Below are 18,864 nucleotides of genomic sequence, written 5' to 3'. Positions count from 1 at the left end.
TTCCTATGTGTGGGATATGCCTCAATCCAATGACTGAAAACACACACAATCACCAACACCTACTTCAATCCTCCACAAACAGACATTTCAATAAAATCCATTTGCATTTTGTTGAATGGACCTCCAGCTCTCCCAATGTGGCTCAAAGTTACCACGGTTCCCTTTCCGGCGTTCATCTGTTGACAGATGACGCACCTGTGGCAAGTGATTTCCGCGGCATGTCTGAATTTTGGGTTAAACCAATCAATTTTAAAAGACCTGATCATGGCATCCCTTCCCAGATGTGCCTGCCCATGATAGAGCCAGGCAAACTGTGACAAAAGGCTATTTGGCAAGACCAACTTTCCCTCATCTGAAACCCATAAATCATCAGCTCTTTGTACACATTGCATTCTTTGCCAGGAGCGTTTTCAGTTCGTCTAGGGTATCAACCACTCGTAATGCTAGATTTAAACTTGTGTTGTTTTCAGTTTGTGGTAACAATTCCCATTGCTCCTTTAACGATATACAGTTTAATGCATAAAATCTTGCAACTTGATCGGCATAGCTGTTTCCCATAGACACAAAATCTTGTGATCTGGTGTGAGCACTGCATTTTACCACTGCAATTTCGAGAGGTAACTGAATTGCGTGTAACAAATCTCTTATCTGTTCACCGTTTTTTACAGGGGAACCAGAGGAAGTCATAAAACCCATCTGTGACCAGAGTTGACCAAAATCATGCACAATTCCAAATCCATATCTACTGTCAGTATAGATAGTAACTTTCAAATTTACAGCTGCGTGGCATGCTTTTGTAAAAGCAACCAATTCTGCCACTTGTGCAGAGAACACTTTGTCGAGCCAGGAGGCTTCGACAATGCCAGTTATAGTACATACTGCATAACCAGCTCTCAGTGTTCCTGCAGAATCTCTTAGACAGGACCCATCGACAAACATAAAGCAGTCATTTTCTTTTAACTGGGTATCCTGTATGTCTGGGCGAGGTTTGGTGCACAGTTCAGTCACCTCAAGACAGTCATGTTCAAATTCTTCCCCATCTTTGATCTCAACATTTTCGTTAGGAAGTAAAGTTGCCGGGTTCAGTACAGTGCATCTTTTGAGAGTGACATTAGGTGACACCAGTATGGTTGTCTCATACCTAGTGAGACGTGCATTTGTCACGTGTTGAGTCTTAGTTCGTGTCAACAGAATTTAAACTGAATGTGGGACCATTACTTTCAGAGGGTATCCCATGACTATGCCTTCACATTGTAAAAGGCTCTGACCAACTGCTGCAACTGCACGCAAATAACCCGGTAAGGCTGCTGCGACAGGGTCCAAGGTAGCTGAAAAGTATGCTACAGGGCGATTTGCATCTCCGTGGACCTGTGTTAAGACAGACAAAGAACAAGCATCATGTTCATGACAAAACAACAGAAAAGGTTTCTCGTAGTCTGGCATTCCCAAAGCTGGTGCCCTGCACATGCATTCTATTAATTCCAAAAATGACTCAAGTTCTTCTTTTAATAAGGTTATAGTATATGGCTCATCTTTGATTTCTTTTCCTGTCAGTTTAATTAATGGCTTTAAAATGATTGAGAAGTTGGGTATCCACTGGCGACAGTAGCCCACCATTCCCAAAAACATCCTGACATCTATTTTTGTTGTTGTGGGATTCATTTGCAAAACAGCTGTTATCCTCTCTTTTGATATCCTTCTAGACCCTTTCTCAATCAAATGTCCCAGGTATTTCACTTCTTTCTGACAATATTGTAATTTTCTGGGTAACACCTTGTATCCATTCTTTCCCAGATGATTTAGTAATGCAATGGTATCGTATTTACAACTGTCTCTGGTTTTAGACGCAATTAGCAGGTCATTGATGTACTGCACAAGAGTTGAATTAAAAGGCAGCACAAGAGGTTCCAAATCCTTTTTCAATATCTGGTTGAAGATGGATGGTGACTCAGAAAACCCTTGAGGAATTCTGCACCAACTGTACACCTTATTCAGGAATTTGAAACTGAACAAAAATTGACTGTCCTCATGTAGTGGTATTGAAAAGAAGGCTTGTGATAGGTCTACTACAGTAAACCATTCAGCATCACAGGGAACTTGGAACATTATTACTGCTGGGTTAGGTACCACAGGGCAGCATTTTATCACAATTTAATTTATTTTTCTCAAATCTTGGACAATTCGAACCTTTCTACAGGGCTTCTTTAAACCCATTATGGGAGAGTTACACGTACTGCTCAAGACTTCTTTCAGGACTCCCTGTCTGAGAAAATCTGCAATTATTTGTGACACCTCAATGAGGACGTCTTGAGTCATGTGATATTGTGACACCTGTGGGAACACTGCATTCGGCTTGATCTGAACTTTTACTGGTTCTACCCCTTTTATCAATCCTACTTCTCTTCCGGTCAAATCCCACACTTTCTCTGTCACTGTTCCTTGCAAGTCGACAGATAGGTCGATCAATGTATGCATCGGGAACAAGGTAATTAATGGATAGTCTTCATTTGTCCCTGCTTCTTCCTCTAGTAATTGACTTTCATCTCCTTCATCATCGCTATTTGTCTGTACTTCAATTCCATCATTGGAACAGGTAATTGAGCATTTTGTCTTACATAGTAAGTCCCTTCCCAGTAGGGATACTGGACTTGAATCACATACTACAAATCTATGTAGACCTTGGAAGTTGCCAATTTCAACTTGTACTGGATCTGTAATCGGGTTAGTCAGGTACTGATTTGCTACTCCAACCACCCGTATAGTACGCCCTGAGAGAGGTAATCTTGGAACTTCTGCACTTCTAACTGTGGAGCGCGTAGCTCCTGTGTCAACCAGGAATGAAACCCTATAGCCCATCACCTTCCCTTCTACATATGGGCCTCTCTGATCCACCTCTAAAGATGCTGCAAGCCTGCACTCTTCACTGTCTGAGCTATCATCTGACCAGTCTTCATTCATGCCATTTTCACCTTGTAGTGGGAATTGTTGCACAGTATTGTTTTGATTTGTTACCTGACCGGTGACCTGCTGAGGACGCATCACCTGTTGCTGTCCCATCGGAGCCATTGGTAATTGCATTTGCTGTCTAGGCACCATAGGAATCTGCTGTTGCACTGGTTGTATTGGTATTGTTTGGAAACGTGGCATTTGCATCTGCTGCATGGGCTGTACCCCTTGCATTTGTACCTGATTATTCTGAAAATTCAGGTTTTGATGTCTTATTCTTGGGCCTCGTGAATTTTGTAAGGTACCAACATTAGTGCTTTGCTGAACAGCACCATCCTGCACCACATTCGGACACTCCCGTTTCCAATGCCCCTCACCCCCGCACGCCTGACATGGTGACATCTTTTTCACCCTTTGAACATCATTTTGGAAAGCAACATTATTTATGTCTGAACCGCGGTTCACAAACCCTCGACCTCGGCTTCTCGGCTGTGCCTGAAACACACCATTCATTTGCGGATGAAGCTGTATCATCTGTTGAACTCCATTTCCCTGTATTCCAGCCTGTGCAGCTATTATCTGCATCACCATCACCTTTTCCTTCAGCTTTTTCTGCTTCAACTCGATCTCATCACTACAGTACTTTGCATACTGCAATACTTCATCAATCGGTTTAGCTTGCCAACAAATCAAACGATTCTAAATCATTTGGCTAACCTCTGGTCTCAACCCTTCAACAAATCTAAACACAAGGTGATTCATGTCCTTCGGTTCGATAGTCTCAGTACCTCTGTAATGTTTGAACGCTTTTAACAAATCTCTCATAATAAGCATGTATTGACTCTTTAACCTCTTGAGAGGTTCGGTCTATTTTCTGCCAATCGGTCACCTTCGGCGACACCTTTTGTTTCAAAAACTCAATTACTTTATGATAATATTTCATCACCTCTTCTGAAGGTGCTCCAGTCACCTTATCTCTTGCCGGCTCCTTCATCGGCCAATCTACCCCTCTTTTGCACTCGAGCCACAAATCAGGCGGAACAATGATCTCAAACAAAGTATTCAAGTCTTCCCAGAGACACTTTGCAAGTTTCACAAACCTGTCCGTTTGTTGATGCCACTCAATCGGCTTCTCTCTCAATCTAGGATAATCATTCGTAAAAGACAAAATATCTCCTCTAGACCACGGCACATGCACTAAAACACCGCCAGCTGTCTCTCTCATAGGCAATATTTTCACCGATTCCAGATCAGGCGAGGTCTTGGCTTGATTAGACCCTGGGCTATCACCCTTTCCCTTATCCCTTTTCTTTGCCCATCGGCCTTCCCATTTTTCTAATGCACCCCAAATTTGTGCACATTACAACAGTTCTCTCAGATGTGCCTTCATGCCTGCAGACCTCATGTGTTCAAAATCTTTTGTGTCAAAATCTAGTCTGTAACTCCTTTTCAAAAGCTTAGTGTTTCCGAAGTCAATATTGTATTTGTCTGCCAAGTTTGCTAATCTCTTATGTACGTTTCCTACCTCTTTGGTAATCTTGGGGCATAAGTATCTCAATTCTGCCTCAGTGTAGGACTCCAATCTATTCACTCCCATTGTCCCTTCCACTAACTCGGCAGCTTCTGCCCCTAGTAGTTTTTCTTTCTCAGGTTCAATTGTAGTCACTCAGTCTTTTGTGATGTATAGGTTTTCTCTAACCATTCGTTTAACTGCTGTACTGTAAAACCCTGCAGTGAAATATTCCCTGCATGTATCATTGGGGAGTGTGAGGTATTTGTACTCATGGTTTGGGGAGTTAAAACTCCCAATCCTGCTTGACGCATCGCTTCGAGAGGTGCCCCCACTGGACTAAGGTTCATTAAGGGCATGGGCTGTTCGTTTACTTGTTCTCCAGGAGCCATTATCTGTGGAGTTCCCATAGACCCTCCTCTTATCGCTTCCTGTGTCATCACTCCCTGATCGCACATCCCTGTTTTACCTTGTGCATACAATGGTACAGGGGTACCAACAGTAATGGGTAACGATATAGCGGCAGGTGTCTGACCTGGACCTAGACTCCTTGGAGCCTCAACACCATAGGTCTGTTCCAATGTACCCGGAACAGGTACTAACGGTGGTCCCGCTACAGGGTTATACTCTGGTATCAGCTGTGGTGGTGGTTGAGACATTAATTTCGGAGTCAATTCAAACTGTATTAGCTTTGGCTTTGTATATATCGGGTCTGGCGGCACTATCAAGTTTGTAGTAGTCTCAAGCACTGGAACATCAGGGTAGATTCTCTTTATCTACGGTGGAGGCTGCAACTGTATCAGTAAGTCTGGTGCAGAGGGTACACTGACACTATTCTGTATCAAAGCTGTATCGCTAGTCTGTGCTGTATCAGTAACTCCCTTTTCTTGCGTCTGGTTCCCAGGATCCAAGCTAGTACTTGGAGCACTATCGCTCACCACATATGGTGGCGGACAATCATGTAACAGTCTATCCATGAATTCCTCATCGTCTGAATCATCTTCCTCTTCCCAGGACCTTTTATTTTCTTTAGCTTTGCCTGAGTCCTTGTCGGTTTTACAGAAGGCTTTCTTTCCCTGTGTCTCTTCTCCCTGTGTTATTGCTGGGAATAACTTTAACCCATCTACAATTCCCCGTCTCCACATTTTGCTCTCATTGTCCCATCTAGCCTATGCATAGGATTTTTCTGCCTTTCTCAGTCTTCGCTGAAACCTTTCTTGTCTATGTTTCAGAGCCATCAGGTCCCAGATTGCCAAAGCCTCGTATTGTGCCGGTCTCGGAGGTGGTTTCTGCGTACTTAACATCCACCTCAAATTTTCTAGTACTTTTGGATTAAATGTCCCATGTTCTGGGAACGCTAGACACCCCTCTTTCTCTGTTAATTTGCGCCATTGTTTCATCCATAAACAAGGTGCAACACCCTTTTCTTCCATAACCGTATAAGCTGGAGTACCCTTAGGTGGTGTAGGTTCCCCATCGGTTGCGACAATGTATACATCTCCCTTTAGAGCGCTCTTAAATGCTTTGACAAAATTCTTTTTTGCGATTCTCCTATTTCGTATTTAATCAGAAATGGCTTAGTTCCCAGGACACTCTTCACCCGCCCTTTCTCAACCTATTGCCTCTCACGGACGGCAGCCAATCCGTGCGCAACCCCTCTTGACATCTGACCTATCTCAGCGCGGCACCACTGACGTCACACTCACACACATTGCAGCTGACAAAGTTTTGCGGCTTGTCCGCTCCTCACTGAACCCTTGCAACTTGCATAAACTAATGCAAATTATTGCGAGCACCTTAAAATGACAACACAAATCTGTTGGTTTACTACAGGAAGGGTAACACATTCGCTTCAGAACTTTACAGAGATTTCACTTGAAGCCTCAGCCGCTACTCTCCCCTTATCAGTTCCCGCATACACAAGCAGAATTCGACCCGCAAATTCTACTCTCGACTTGTCAATGACTCCTTCTAGTGCACTTTAGAATTTGTCAAATCTCCATCGAAGGTTTCATACACACATTGTAGCTCAAACTTGACTTGTCAACCACGCCCGATTGACCTATTAAACCGTACAGATTACAGCATAAACCACATTTATCTTCATACTCCGGAGTCTTAGACCTCAACAGGTCCGTACACAACAACCAACCACGTGGATAATTTTGAGCAATAAGCGCTACATTCACATGAAGTACGCCGACTTCCCTACTCTCATACTGTGGAGTACGCCCACTCCTGCTAAACAACACTTAATTTGGCCTAAATACACACAATTTTCCACAACCACCTGCAAGATGCATAAGCTTTAGGCAAGCGCAAAGTCCCTAACCACTCATACTGTGGCGTCGAGAACATTCCCAACTCATCTAGGCAGGCTCCGAGATCCCAGGAAAGCCAATGGGGAACTTAGAAGCCCATCACACCTCCGAATTGCATTATCACAGATAAACAAATTAAACAATGAATCTCCGTCCTAGGGCCCCCAAGGGCCAAACCGTCGCTCTGCTACCAGAACTGCTAACGCGTCCCTCTATGTTAATTTATACACATTAGGACTCATTTTAGGTCGATGAATCTTTTGACCCAGTGGTGAGACACCGTAGAACAAGATAACTGATCAATATGTCAAGCAATATGTCAATGATGTTATCAACATATATCACCACAATATATTTCACTTTAGACATTGGTTAAACTACTAGCGCAACCATTACCTTTCAGTCATGAATAACCACACCTTTATTAGAGTTTTGTGAATTTTATTCCCTATTGATTACAATCTAATAGCAAGAATTTTAATTTCAAAACCATGAAGCAAAGAGCATAGTCACGATATAGCAACTGTGATAAGGTTTTAACAACGCAAAGATCACAAACATAAGACATCGATATATGAGGCACGTAGATCAGAATGCATAGAACATTATATACGCTTAGTTCAACATAACACAATGTCAGTCACGTCTGTTGGTGTCAGTCAAAGTGAATACCAAATCTAACCGCTAATTGGCATCAGCATGTTGGACTTCATGCAAAACAATTTAGAACACCAATTTGGAAAACATCTAACTAGGGTCTCTAACCAAAAATACAGCAGTTGGTACCTAGAAAGGAAAAGCATTTAGACAAATTACAATAGCAATTGTCATAGTTACCCTCCTCGGAATGAGTCAGCATACAGGATCAGTCTTCGTCTTCAGGACATCAGTTAGAGCGCCAACAGTCTTTTCATCTAAGGACAGGGGACACTTCCCTCTTAAGCAGGGAAAGTGTAATGGGGCAGTCTATGGATGAGGATGGTTTTGTCTAAGTCTCAAATCACCAAATAGAGTGACAGAGTTTTTGGATGCAATCGATATCATTCCCTACCTAATGCTCTCGAGTCTCCTGTGTCATGAGTTTTTATCCCTTTTTCATAATACATTCCCCCAAAATTCTATTGGATAGTCACTACACCCCACTATCTTCAACCTATCAAATTATACATTATGTAATGCATTTGTCATTTCATGATAAATTAAAATACTTTGATTGGTCTTCATAATTGACATTTTTCGTAGGTGGCACATTCGGGGTTACTTCATTTTCTGGCACGTTCATCAGGTCAAAAGTTCCTTTGTCCATGGTCGAATGTCCTTGGAAGTTTCCATAATTGTTGCAAAGCGTATAAAACAAACTAAAACATCTAGCAAGCGGATGGGAATACAACTGCCATTGATACAATAAGCGGAGAAAAGAACAAATGCTGGGTCATGGCCTTTTGCGAGTCAGCACACTGAAGGAACAGAAAAATATGCTTTAATATGAGAGCTACACAACTAAGTTTTCAACTCACGCTAACTTAAGACTCATGGATTCTAATAAACGTAATCCTTGTAGATGTTAACATACTCAATTAATCATAATGCAAGCAATTATTTCTTATAATCGACATTAGTATACAGTATAAGTACAATAGCAACTTCACACTTATAATTGCGTTAAGAATACATTCAAGTGGATAATATTTTGTGATCGTTTTTGTATGCAGCATTGTTAGATATAAGCATTTCACGTCTAATATATATATTTAAACTACACTCTCTCAGTTTCAATACTCATTTTAGGAGCCAGAAAGATTGTTCTCCTTCAAATTGAGACACGGCCTAACAGCTATCTTTTAGTTTCACCTTTTCTTTGAAAAGTCTATGGGCAATTTTAAAAGACAATATTTAATCTGAGCCCATAGAAATATGTAATTTGTTGTTGCTGTGTTTCCTGAAAGTTATGAATTTGCCATATTTGCCACATACTACATCATCTATGGCATAATCTACAGGTTACATCAAAAACAACTGTTTATAACTTAAATGGATCACAAGCTCCTAAAAAAGACATGAATATGTGTTGCTGTGCAGTGAAAATTCATTTGCAAATGCGAATTGTCACCTTTCAGTTATTTTTTGCTGTTTTTGAATGTTAAACTGTTGTTAATAAGCCAAAACCTTTGCCTAGACAATGTTAACATGTGTACAAGTTATAAAATATATATTACTATCAAAAACGATGCCACATTATACCTCATAACGTGCCTTTTCTTCACACATAATTTAGTAAACTCTGCCACATGATTAGATATTACCCTGATGCATAATTCCAGTTGCCCTGTATATATTCTGTATATAGCATTACCTATTGCACATGGTTCCATTAGGAATGTGTGACAAATATATACTACTAGTACTAATTAAAGATGTTACATCCAATGACAAAAAGCAGTATTGACCAACCGTTTGCTGGGTGGTGCCAGTGTGGGTTTTGTTGCTGATGTTTTGGCAGGTGATAGATGAGAAAACAACACTGGGAATTATAAAAAGTGAAAATAAAAATCATAAAATTATGTTCTTATGATAGTGTAACAGTATAAATGCATAAATGTCAAAGTTACATTTCACCACAATTAAAAACCTTTACAAAACACATTTTCAAATACAGTGTTAGGGTTTCACGAAACAAGAGATAGGAATCCTGCATAGTGTTTTGGTCAAGTTGTTAATATGAATGCATGTAAGTGGATTGTATTGCAATACCTGTCCTGTGTGTTGCCCTGCTGCACTTGCAAAGACTCCTGCTGCAGTTAAACAAACCAATGTACTCAAAAGAGTAGGTTTATCAAAATAATATCCTAAAATTAAATATTAAAACAACATGTAGGAATTTAGACTTGTGTGAGCAGATGTTTAGAGGGGTATATATGTGATGTGTGCCTAACATGCATCTATGAGTAGGGGACATACATGGGGGAGTGAATATACATGTGCTTTTAGAGCGGGGAGGAGATAGAAACTTTGTTTGACATCAGATTAGTGTACTTAGAAAGAAGCAGCCAATATAGGAGAAAAAGGTGAATTCTGGTGAGCTAGCCTTCTCAAGGTGAGTGGGCCAGGGATGGGATCCAGTTAAAAGGTTTAAAAGATGTTAATTTAATTTAAATTTATTTTCTATGGGGGTGTGTTGCAGTACCAGTTGTTGGCCATGTGTGGCGCTGGACTTGCTCCAACTCTGGGGTGGAGTACATTTACTACTGTGTTGAGTCCTTTTTGGCAGTAGTAACTAAAGAAATGTAGTTTTTGACTAGAAAGGGGCTTATTCTTTTGTGGATGGGTGCATGATCCTCCCTAAACTCTTAGGTAATCCTCATTAAAGCCCTCTTCACTCCTCTCTTAAACCCTCCCATTTAGTCATAGGTAATTCCCATTTTCCAGTCACTTCTCTGCCCTCCCACATCTACTATTAAAACATATTCCTATGTGTACAGGGACCTCTACAGTTGTGGTAGAGATCTCTGCATGTAAGACATAGGAATAGCAGAGTTGTAGACCTACCATGTAGAGAGGTGAATACAATTATGAAGTGTGTTAGTCTGCCAGAGGGGAGAAGGAGGACAGGGAGAAGATTGCCTTTGGAGATAGCTATGGTTAAATCAGGGGAAATTAATGGTTAATTGTAGCAAATATTAGGTCTGCCTGATGGTATGAGAAATAATGATAGCCTGGTATGCAGCAGTAAGAAACAACCAGTGGCTGAGGTTCATTCATGAACTCCATCAATCACATGTTTGTCTACTTCAGTATGACACTCTAAGTGCAATGGATATGCTAGTTTTCTGTTTAAGGGAACAACCAACCTGACAGTTCATAGTGGGCTGTTCAGATTGGAGCAGTATCAAAATATTGCTGGGTTTAAACTAAAGTACCATAGTGTGCAGAATACCACTGGACTGGGATGCAGCCCAAGTAATTACAAGTGGCTGTGATTAATTCAAAAATTCAATTCAGCACTATTTTATATTTTGTGAAGGGAAAATAGGGGCTGACAAATTTGAAGTTAGGGACAGCCTGAGTAGACACAGAAAGCTGCCCAAGGGTAGATAAAGAGCTGATGAGTACAGTAGTAAGGAGAGGAAAAGATCAGCAGTGACTGCTACAGAGTAGTTCAGTACATATTTCAGAGGAGATCTGAACTAGAGGCTCAGGAACTGAGGGGCAGAATCAAACTGAAAGGAAAGTGTAGATCCAGAATTTTCAAAAGGAGCCCCAGGGTGCCCCAGCAGTAAAAGGTTAAGCAGGATTTGAAGTCAGCCAGGGTGATATCTGCACAAGGTGGGCTTTATACAGTTTTACACTGTTTGTCAAGCCTGTGAATTGATGGTGCTGGACCGAAATGTTCTATGATTTGTTATGATTCTGATCTTCAAGCTTGCTGAGATGTTTTGATTATGGGGAGGATGATTGTTTTTTTTTTGTCCCTACCAACAAATGTATTAACGTACAATTCCATGAAATCACTTAAGTGGGATTTACCTTTTTAGCTTTAGGGAAGTGATGAGCACCATCCTCCTTTGGCTCCAACAGCGTGGGAAGAGGGGGCTTTAGAGTGGGGTTTTGAAGGGTATAGGGAAGGGTATAATAGAGATACTGCAGGGGGTCAAATGTTTTATTTTAACACAAATGAGAGATTATAACTAGTTATCTGTAATGCTAATTGTCTAAATAATTAACTAAAAAGCAATGCCATCTTCACATGGCTGAGCAAGCTTTGTCCTACTATTATCCTTACTCAGGAAACACATTTCATTAGAAAGAAGAACAAATGCCAATTTAAATATCCCTATATCATTTACTGGTTTTCTTTTCACCAGCAATGGCCCCAAATAGAGTGCTAACATTATCAACAATAAAGTCAATATCAGGGGGCATATTTATACTCTGTTTGTGCCGGAATTGCGTCGTTTTTTAGACGCAATTCCGACGCAAAACTAACTCCATATTTATACTTTGGCGTTAGACGCGTCTAACGCCAAAGTCCATGGAGTTTGCGTCATTTTTTTGCGTGGACACCTACTTTGCGTTAATGATATGCAAGGTAGGCATTCCCGTCTAAAAAATTGACTCCGAGGCATGTGCGCCGTATTTACACTCCCGGGCAAAATTCACACCCGGGAGTGGGCGGGTAAAAAAAAATGACGTCCGGCCGCTTTTGCGCCGTTTTTTAGCGCCTGGTCAGGGCAGGCGTCAAGGGACCTGTGGGCTCGGAAGGAGCCCAGAGGTGCCCTCCCAAGCCCCCAGGCACACCCCCTGCCACCCTTGCCCACCCCAGGAGGACACCCAAGGCTGGAGGGACCCATCCCAGGGACATTAATGTAAGTTTAGGTAAGTTTTTATTTTTTATTTTTTTGTGGCATAGGGGGGCCTGATTTGTGCCCCCCTACATGCCACTATGCCCAATGGCCATTGGGCAAGGGGGGATGACTCCTGTCTTTGCTAAGACAGGAGTCATTTCAATGGGGGTTGGGAGTCGGAAAAAATGGCGCAAATCGGGTTGAGGCGAAAAATTTGCCTCAGCCTGACTTGCCCCATTTTTTGGCGCCCAAGCTCCATATCCCCCTACGCCGGAGCTGCCTGGTGTACGTCGTTTTTTTTCACGCACACCAGGCAGCGCCGGCGGCTAATGCCGGCTAACGTCATTGAATAAATACGGCGCCCGCATGGCGCTTCAGAATGGCGTTAGCCGGCGCTAATTTGTTTGACGCAAAACTGCGTTAGCGCAGTTTTGCGTCAAAAATTATAAATATGGCCCCAGGTGCTTTAAGCTGATCCAAGACAGGTATAGTTCTTGGGTCATCCCTCCAGTTATTGTTCACAAAATAAGATATATAAAAAAGGTAGAATATTGTATCTTTTTATGGTTCAATAAATGATATTACTCAACCTCTACAGGCTTTGGAATAGGAGTTATGCAACTTTTCTGGTGTCAATATAATTGGTGGGATTTTAACTATATGCCCCTGTCAAAATTAGATTTTTCCAACCCTGTTGCCAACACAAAAAAACAAACAAACATTTTTTAAAGAGTTATGAATGTGATTACGTGTACAAGAAGCAAGGAGGGCGTTGAACCTGCACAGTAAAACATATGTTTTTCTAAACAATTCAGTTCAACTTTTACAAACAACTTTTTTTGTTTCCTTTAACATGCTCCTTGAATTCCATTCAGTATCTTGTTGGTGCCTTCTTCGACCATTCTATGGTAAGCATCAACATTGAAGTTGATTGTTTGAGAAAAACAACTAGATGGGTAATGGACAATATTCTGCTAACATGCAATGCTAATATACATTAAAACCGACATAGAATTTTTTTTTATACAAACTGTAAATCCTAAAGATAGAGCAGTTGTCTGGGAGGCTTCAAGGTCCCAATAACTGACCTTGCTGTCTCATCATTGGGTTATGGTGAAAAAAGAGAAAAGGACAACTTAGTCTGCAGCTGATAAAACAGAGGCCCGTATTTATACTTTTTGACGCTAAACTGCGCTAACGCAGTTTAGCGGCAAAAAAATTTGCGCCGGCTAACGTCATTCTGAAGCGCCATGCGGGCGCCGTATTTATTGAATGGCGTTAGCCGGCGCAAGCAGACCGGCGCTGCCTGGTGTGCGTGGAAAAAAACCACGTACACCAGGCAGCACCGGCGTTGGGAAAAGTGGCGCTAGGGCGTCTTAAAAATGGTGCAAGTCAGGTTGACGCAAAAAATCGCCTCCACCCAATTTGCGCCATTTTTAACGACGCCCAGAAGCCATTTACATGACTCCTGTCTTAGTAAAGACAGGAGTCATGCCCCCTTGCCCAATGGCCATGCCCAGGGGACTTATGTCCCCTGGGCATGGTCATTGGGCATAGTGGCATGTAGGGGGGCACAAATAAGGCCCCCCTATGCCACCCAAAAAAAAAGTTTAAAAAAATGTATACTTACCTGAACTTACCTGAATGTCCCTGGGATGGGTCCCTCCATCCTTGGGTGTCCTCCTGGGGTGGGCAAGGGTGGCAGGGGGGGTCCCTGGGGGCAGGGGAGGGCACCTGTGGGCTCATTTTGAGCCCACAGGCCCCTTAACGCCTACCCTGACCCAGGCCTTAAAAAGTGGCGCAAATGCGGGGTTTTTTGACCCGACCACTCCCGGGCGTGATTTTTGCCCGGGAGTATAAATACGACGCATTTGCGTCGCCGTCATTTTTTTAGACGGGAACGCCTTCCTTGCATCTCATTAACGCAAGGAAGGCGTTCACGCTAAAAAATGACGCTATTTGCCCATACTTTGGCGCTAGACGCGTCTAACGCCAAAGTATAAATATGGCGTTAGTTTTGCGCCGAATTTGCGTCGAAAAAAACGACGCTAATTCGGCGCAAACGGAGTATAAATATGCCCCAGAGTGCTTTAAAAGAAAAGATGGAACTATCATGCCCGAATCATGTCAGAATTGGCGGGATAAAAAAAATAAGAGACTTCCTCTTAGAGAAAGAGATTGTAAATAATCATACTTTTAATTGTCATGTGTTTGAGGAGGGCGAGAGGACAGGACACTTGCTGGCCTGGCGTTTGAAAGAAAGACAAAATCATAGGGCCTGGTTTAAGAAAAGTAGTGCTGCATCCAATGCAGCAGCACTTTTCTCGCACCTCTTAGTACCCCACTACAGTCACCATGTATGCACTGTATTTATTATAGAGTGCACCATGGCGCAGGGCAGGGGCAATAGCATCAGAATATTTTATGCTATGGATGAACTTTGTAGGATTAGTGCCAAAATGTTAGTGCTAATCCTGCACAGTATATAGGGGCCCATTGAAAGCAATGGTGTGCCCCCTTTTGTAATGCCTGCTCTGTGCAGCCGTTAAAAAGAGGCACAAAAAATGACACAGTGGAATCTCTTAGATTCCAGTGCACCATTTTTGGGGTCCCTCTATGGGGGAACACCCTCCTTGCATACATTATGCCTGGCGCAGGCATATTGTGGCACATGGGGTTTCAAAGTGGCGCAATGCATGCATTGCGCCACTTTGTAAATCTGCTGTGACGATTTTGGCCTCGTTGGGCCACATTAGCATAACAAATTATGCTAATGTGGTGCAAGGAGGTGCTAGGCCCTCTTAACTCTAGCCCATAGTTTGGTGATTGAGTTAAGAAATCCTCAGACTAATATGTTACCTAAAGATTCTTCATAAATTAAAAAATCTTTATAGAGTATTATTCCAGGCCCTTTAAAGCAACAGGGGAGGATGACATGTTTAGACTCTTTAGCAATAGACCAATTCTTAAAAGAAATATGTCTACCCATCGGGGATTCTGAGGCTACAAATCTTTTAGTTGATATGATATATGAGGCTGATATCAGGGAGGACAAATAATCAATTTCTGGGTTCCAAAACTTCCGGAGATTATAGTTTTGGTGCAGAGTTTTCTGAAATGGGTGTGCATGAATTAATAAATCTTTCGAATATTGTGTCTAGTTCAGTGTTACAGAGTAATATGATACGCTTGTTTTTAAAAAAAGGTGTATTAACCAATTTTCATAAAAAATTAAACCCTGAAATTTATTTCCTCATACCAACCTATAACACTGCTCAACACAGATTGTAAAATCACACTTAAATAATAGCTAATCGTATCAATACTGTATTTGGAAACATTGGGCCAGATGTAGGTAGGCTTTTGCACCTCGCAAACGGCGAAAAACGCTGTTTGCGAGGTGCAAAAGCCCTCAAGCGATGCAGAAACACATTTTGCGAGTCGGAACCGACTCGCAAAATGTGTTTCCGACTTGCAAATAGGAAGGGGTGTTCCCTTCCTATTTGCGACTCGCACCGAGATTTAAGTTGATTTGTGACCGTGAAAGCGGTCGCAAATCAACTCGCAGTTACCATCCACTTGAAGTGGATGGTAACTCATTCGCAAAGGGGAAGGGGTCCCCACGGGACCCCTTCCCCTTTGTGAATGCTCACAAAATTATTTTTTCAGAGCAGGCAGTGGTCCTATGGACCACTCTCTACTCTGAAAAAAAACGAAACAAAAGGTTTCGCTATTTTTTTCTATTTGCAGCTCGTTTTCCTTTAAGGAAAACGGGCTGCAAAGAGAAAAAAAAAAACTGCTTTATTTAAAAGCAGTCACGGAGATGGTGGTCTGCTGTCTCCAGCAGGCCACCATCCCCGTGAGTGCCTAGACTCTCTATGGGGTCGCAAACTGCGACCCCATAGCGAGTTGCAGAAGGTGTCTGAGACACCTTTCTGCATTCCAAATTGCGACTTGCAATTTGCGAGTCGCAGGGACTCGCAAATTGCAAATCGCAATTTGGAATCTTTCTACATCTGGCCCTTAGTTCCTAAAGATCAAAATGGTTTTATTGCTGCTGAAATTTGAGCAGTAATATTCATCACCCTTCTGAATGTATTGATTTGTATACTACAGATAACATCTCTGTAATTTTAATTTTGCTTGATGTGGAAAAAGTGTTTGACCGTATGAGTCGGACATTCATATTGAAGATATTAGAAAACCATGAGTTTCCTATGCAAGTCGCTGAGATATTTCCTAATTGTGCAACCAGACAAGGATGCCCTCTCTCCTGTCCCTTTTCTCTCTTTTTATTGAACCATTAGCACCAAATATTTTTTTCTATAATTTCATCCCCCCAGCATTTTCTGGGGTGGTAAGATCATGTTATATGAAAATAATGTTGTTCTTTTTCCTCTCCTGGATTAGAGGATATAGAATTAACAAATCCAAGACTAAGGGCCAGATGTACAAGCTTTATTGTGTTTGCAAACGGCCCAGTTTGTTTTTTCGTATTTACCAAGACCAAACTGTGATTTTTGAGAATCGCAGTTATGGTTTGGTTGGACATTGCAACTTGCAATTTGGAAGCTGAGTTTTGAGGGCATCCCTTCCGAATTGTGAGTCAGGCTGCTATGTACAAATCTTTTCCTACTGAAATGGTGTTGCAAAACCTTTGCATTTTGCCACTAACTCGAAGTTGGTGGTAAGCCATTCACAAAAGGGATGTGGTCCCCTTTTGAGAATGAAAAAATATGGGGCAGATTTAAGAGCCCTTAGCGCCTCCTTGCGCCACATTTTTTCACGTTAATGTGGCCCAACGATGCCAAATCGCCACACTAAATTTACAAAGTAGCACAATGCATGCATTGCACCACTTTGTAACTCTTTGCGCTACATTATGCCTGCGCCAGGCATAATGTATGCAAAGGGGCCATTCCCCTGTTAAGGAGGCCAAATAAATAGGACAAAGAAATCTAAGAGATTTCTTTGTGTCATTTTGTTTTGGCACTTTTAACGCCTGCTCAGAGCAGGTGTTGAAAGAAAGCACACTGTTGTCTACAATGGGCCTCAATGAGCTTTGCATGATTACCGTCAACATTTTTTAAGCTAATCCTGCAAAGTTCTGAACTTGCATAAAAAATGTTTACGCTAGTTCCCTAACTACCGCCATGGTGCGTCATATCTTAAATATGGCACACACATGGTGGCGTTAGGGGGCCCCTAAGGGGCACAAGAAAAGTGGAACTGCACTGGGTGCAGCACCACTTTTCTTAAATCTGGCCCTATGTATTTTAAGAGCAGGTAGCCGTCCAGCAGACCACTGATTAATCATAGAAAATGAAACAGAAAACTCTGCATTTTTTTTTTCAATGTGTTCCATTATCCTTTAAGAAAACAGGCTGCATTTCAAAAACAAAAGATTGGTTTATTTAAAAGCCATCTCAGACAGGGTGGTCTGCAGGCCACCATCCCTGTGATTCTTGAGATTCCCAATAGGGTCATAAACTGATACTTCCTCATTAATATTCATGAAAGAGGTCTATTTGCAACCCACAGAGATTCGCAGAAAGTGTATAACACACTTTCGTACATTAGTGTTTAGTCACAGAAATTCACAATTTGGTAATCTCAAACACTAAAGAGCATATTTATGAGCCCGTAGCCCCACCTCGCACCACATTAGCATCAATATTTATGATGCTAATGGGGCCCAACGAGGCCAACATCCCCACGCCATGTTTACAGAGTGGTGCAATGCTTACATTGCGCCACTTTGTAACCCTTTGTGCTACATTAGGCCTGCACCAGGCTTAATGTATGCAAAGGGGGTGTTTCCCCATTGGGGGGGCTAAAAAATTGGCACAAGGAAATTTTACAGATTTTCCCTAGAGAAGGCATTAAAACAGGACCACGCAATTGTTTACAATGGGCTCCTATGTACTCTGCCAGAGTAGTGCCAAAATGTTGGCGCTTCTCCTGCAGAGTACATCAATAGCATAAAAAAATGATGCTATTGCCCCTACCCTGCGCCATGGTGTGCCATATGTTAAATATGGTGCACACATGGTGGCAGTAGGGGGGCAGTAAAGGGCACAAGAAAAGTAGCACTGCACTGTGTGCAGTGCCATTGTTCTTAAATATGCCCCTATGTTTCAACATTCCGACCCTAAATCCTTCCTTGTTAACTCTCACCCTAATATTTAACATCCATATTTAAGATAAATTATAATTCCAATATGAAGATGTGTTTAGGGGTTTATTACTCATATCAACCATTGTAAACTAAATCCCCTTTGTAAACAACTATATGTAATATATTTGCTGCATGGAAACAGTTGTAAATGGCCCTTTCTGCAGGGCCATCCCCAGACTTTTTGCCTTCCTCCTCCTTGTTTTCTGACCTTGTTTTTGTTGACTTTAGGACTATGTGCACTTTACCACTGCTAACCAGTTCTAAAGTGCTTGTGCTCTCTCCTTAAAATGTGGTAATATTGGCTAATTTAAAATCGACAGATCTAATTTACTTATATATCCCTTTCAATTAAATTAAAGTATTTAAGTTACTTGTAATTTACTTGTAAATCACTGTCCTTGGCCTCTAGTAAAATGCATTATAGATGCCCAGGGCCTGTAAATAAAATGCTACTAGTGGACCTGCAGCACTGATTGTGACACCCACTACAGTAGCCCTGTAAAAATGTCTAAACTGCAGTGACTGTATGCACAGTTTTAAACTGCCATTTCGACCTGGCAAGTATAC

This window comes from Pleurodeles waltl, chromosome 8 (genome assembly GCF_031143425.1).
Source record: "Pleurodeles waltl isolate 20211129_DDA chromosome 8, aPleWal1.hap1.20221129, whole genome shotgun sequence".
Lineage (NCBI taxonomy): Eukaryota > Metazoa > Chordata > Amphibia > Caudata > Salamandridae > Pleurodeles > Pleurodeles waltl.
The sequence above is the reverse complement of the archived record's forward strand: the minus strand, read 5'-3'. Positions refer to the sequence as shown.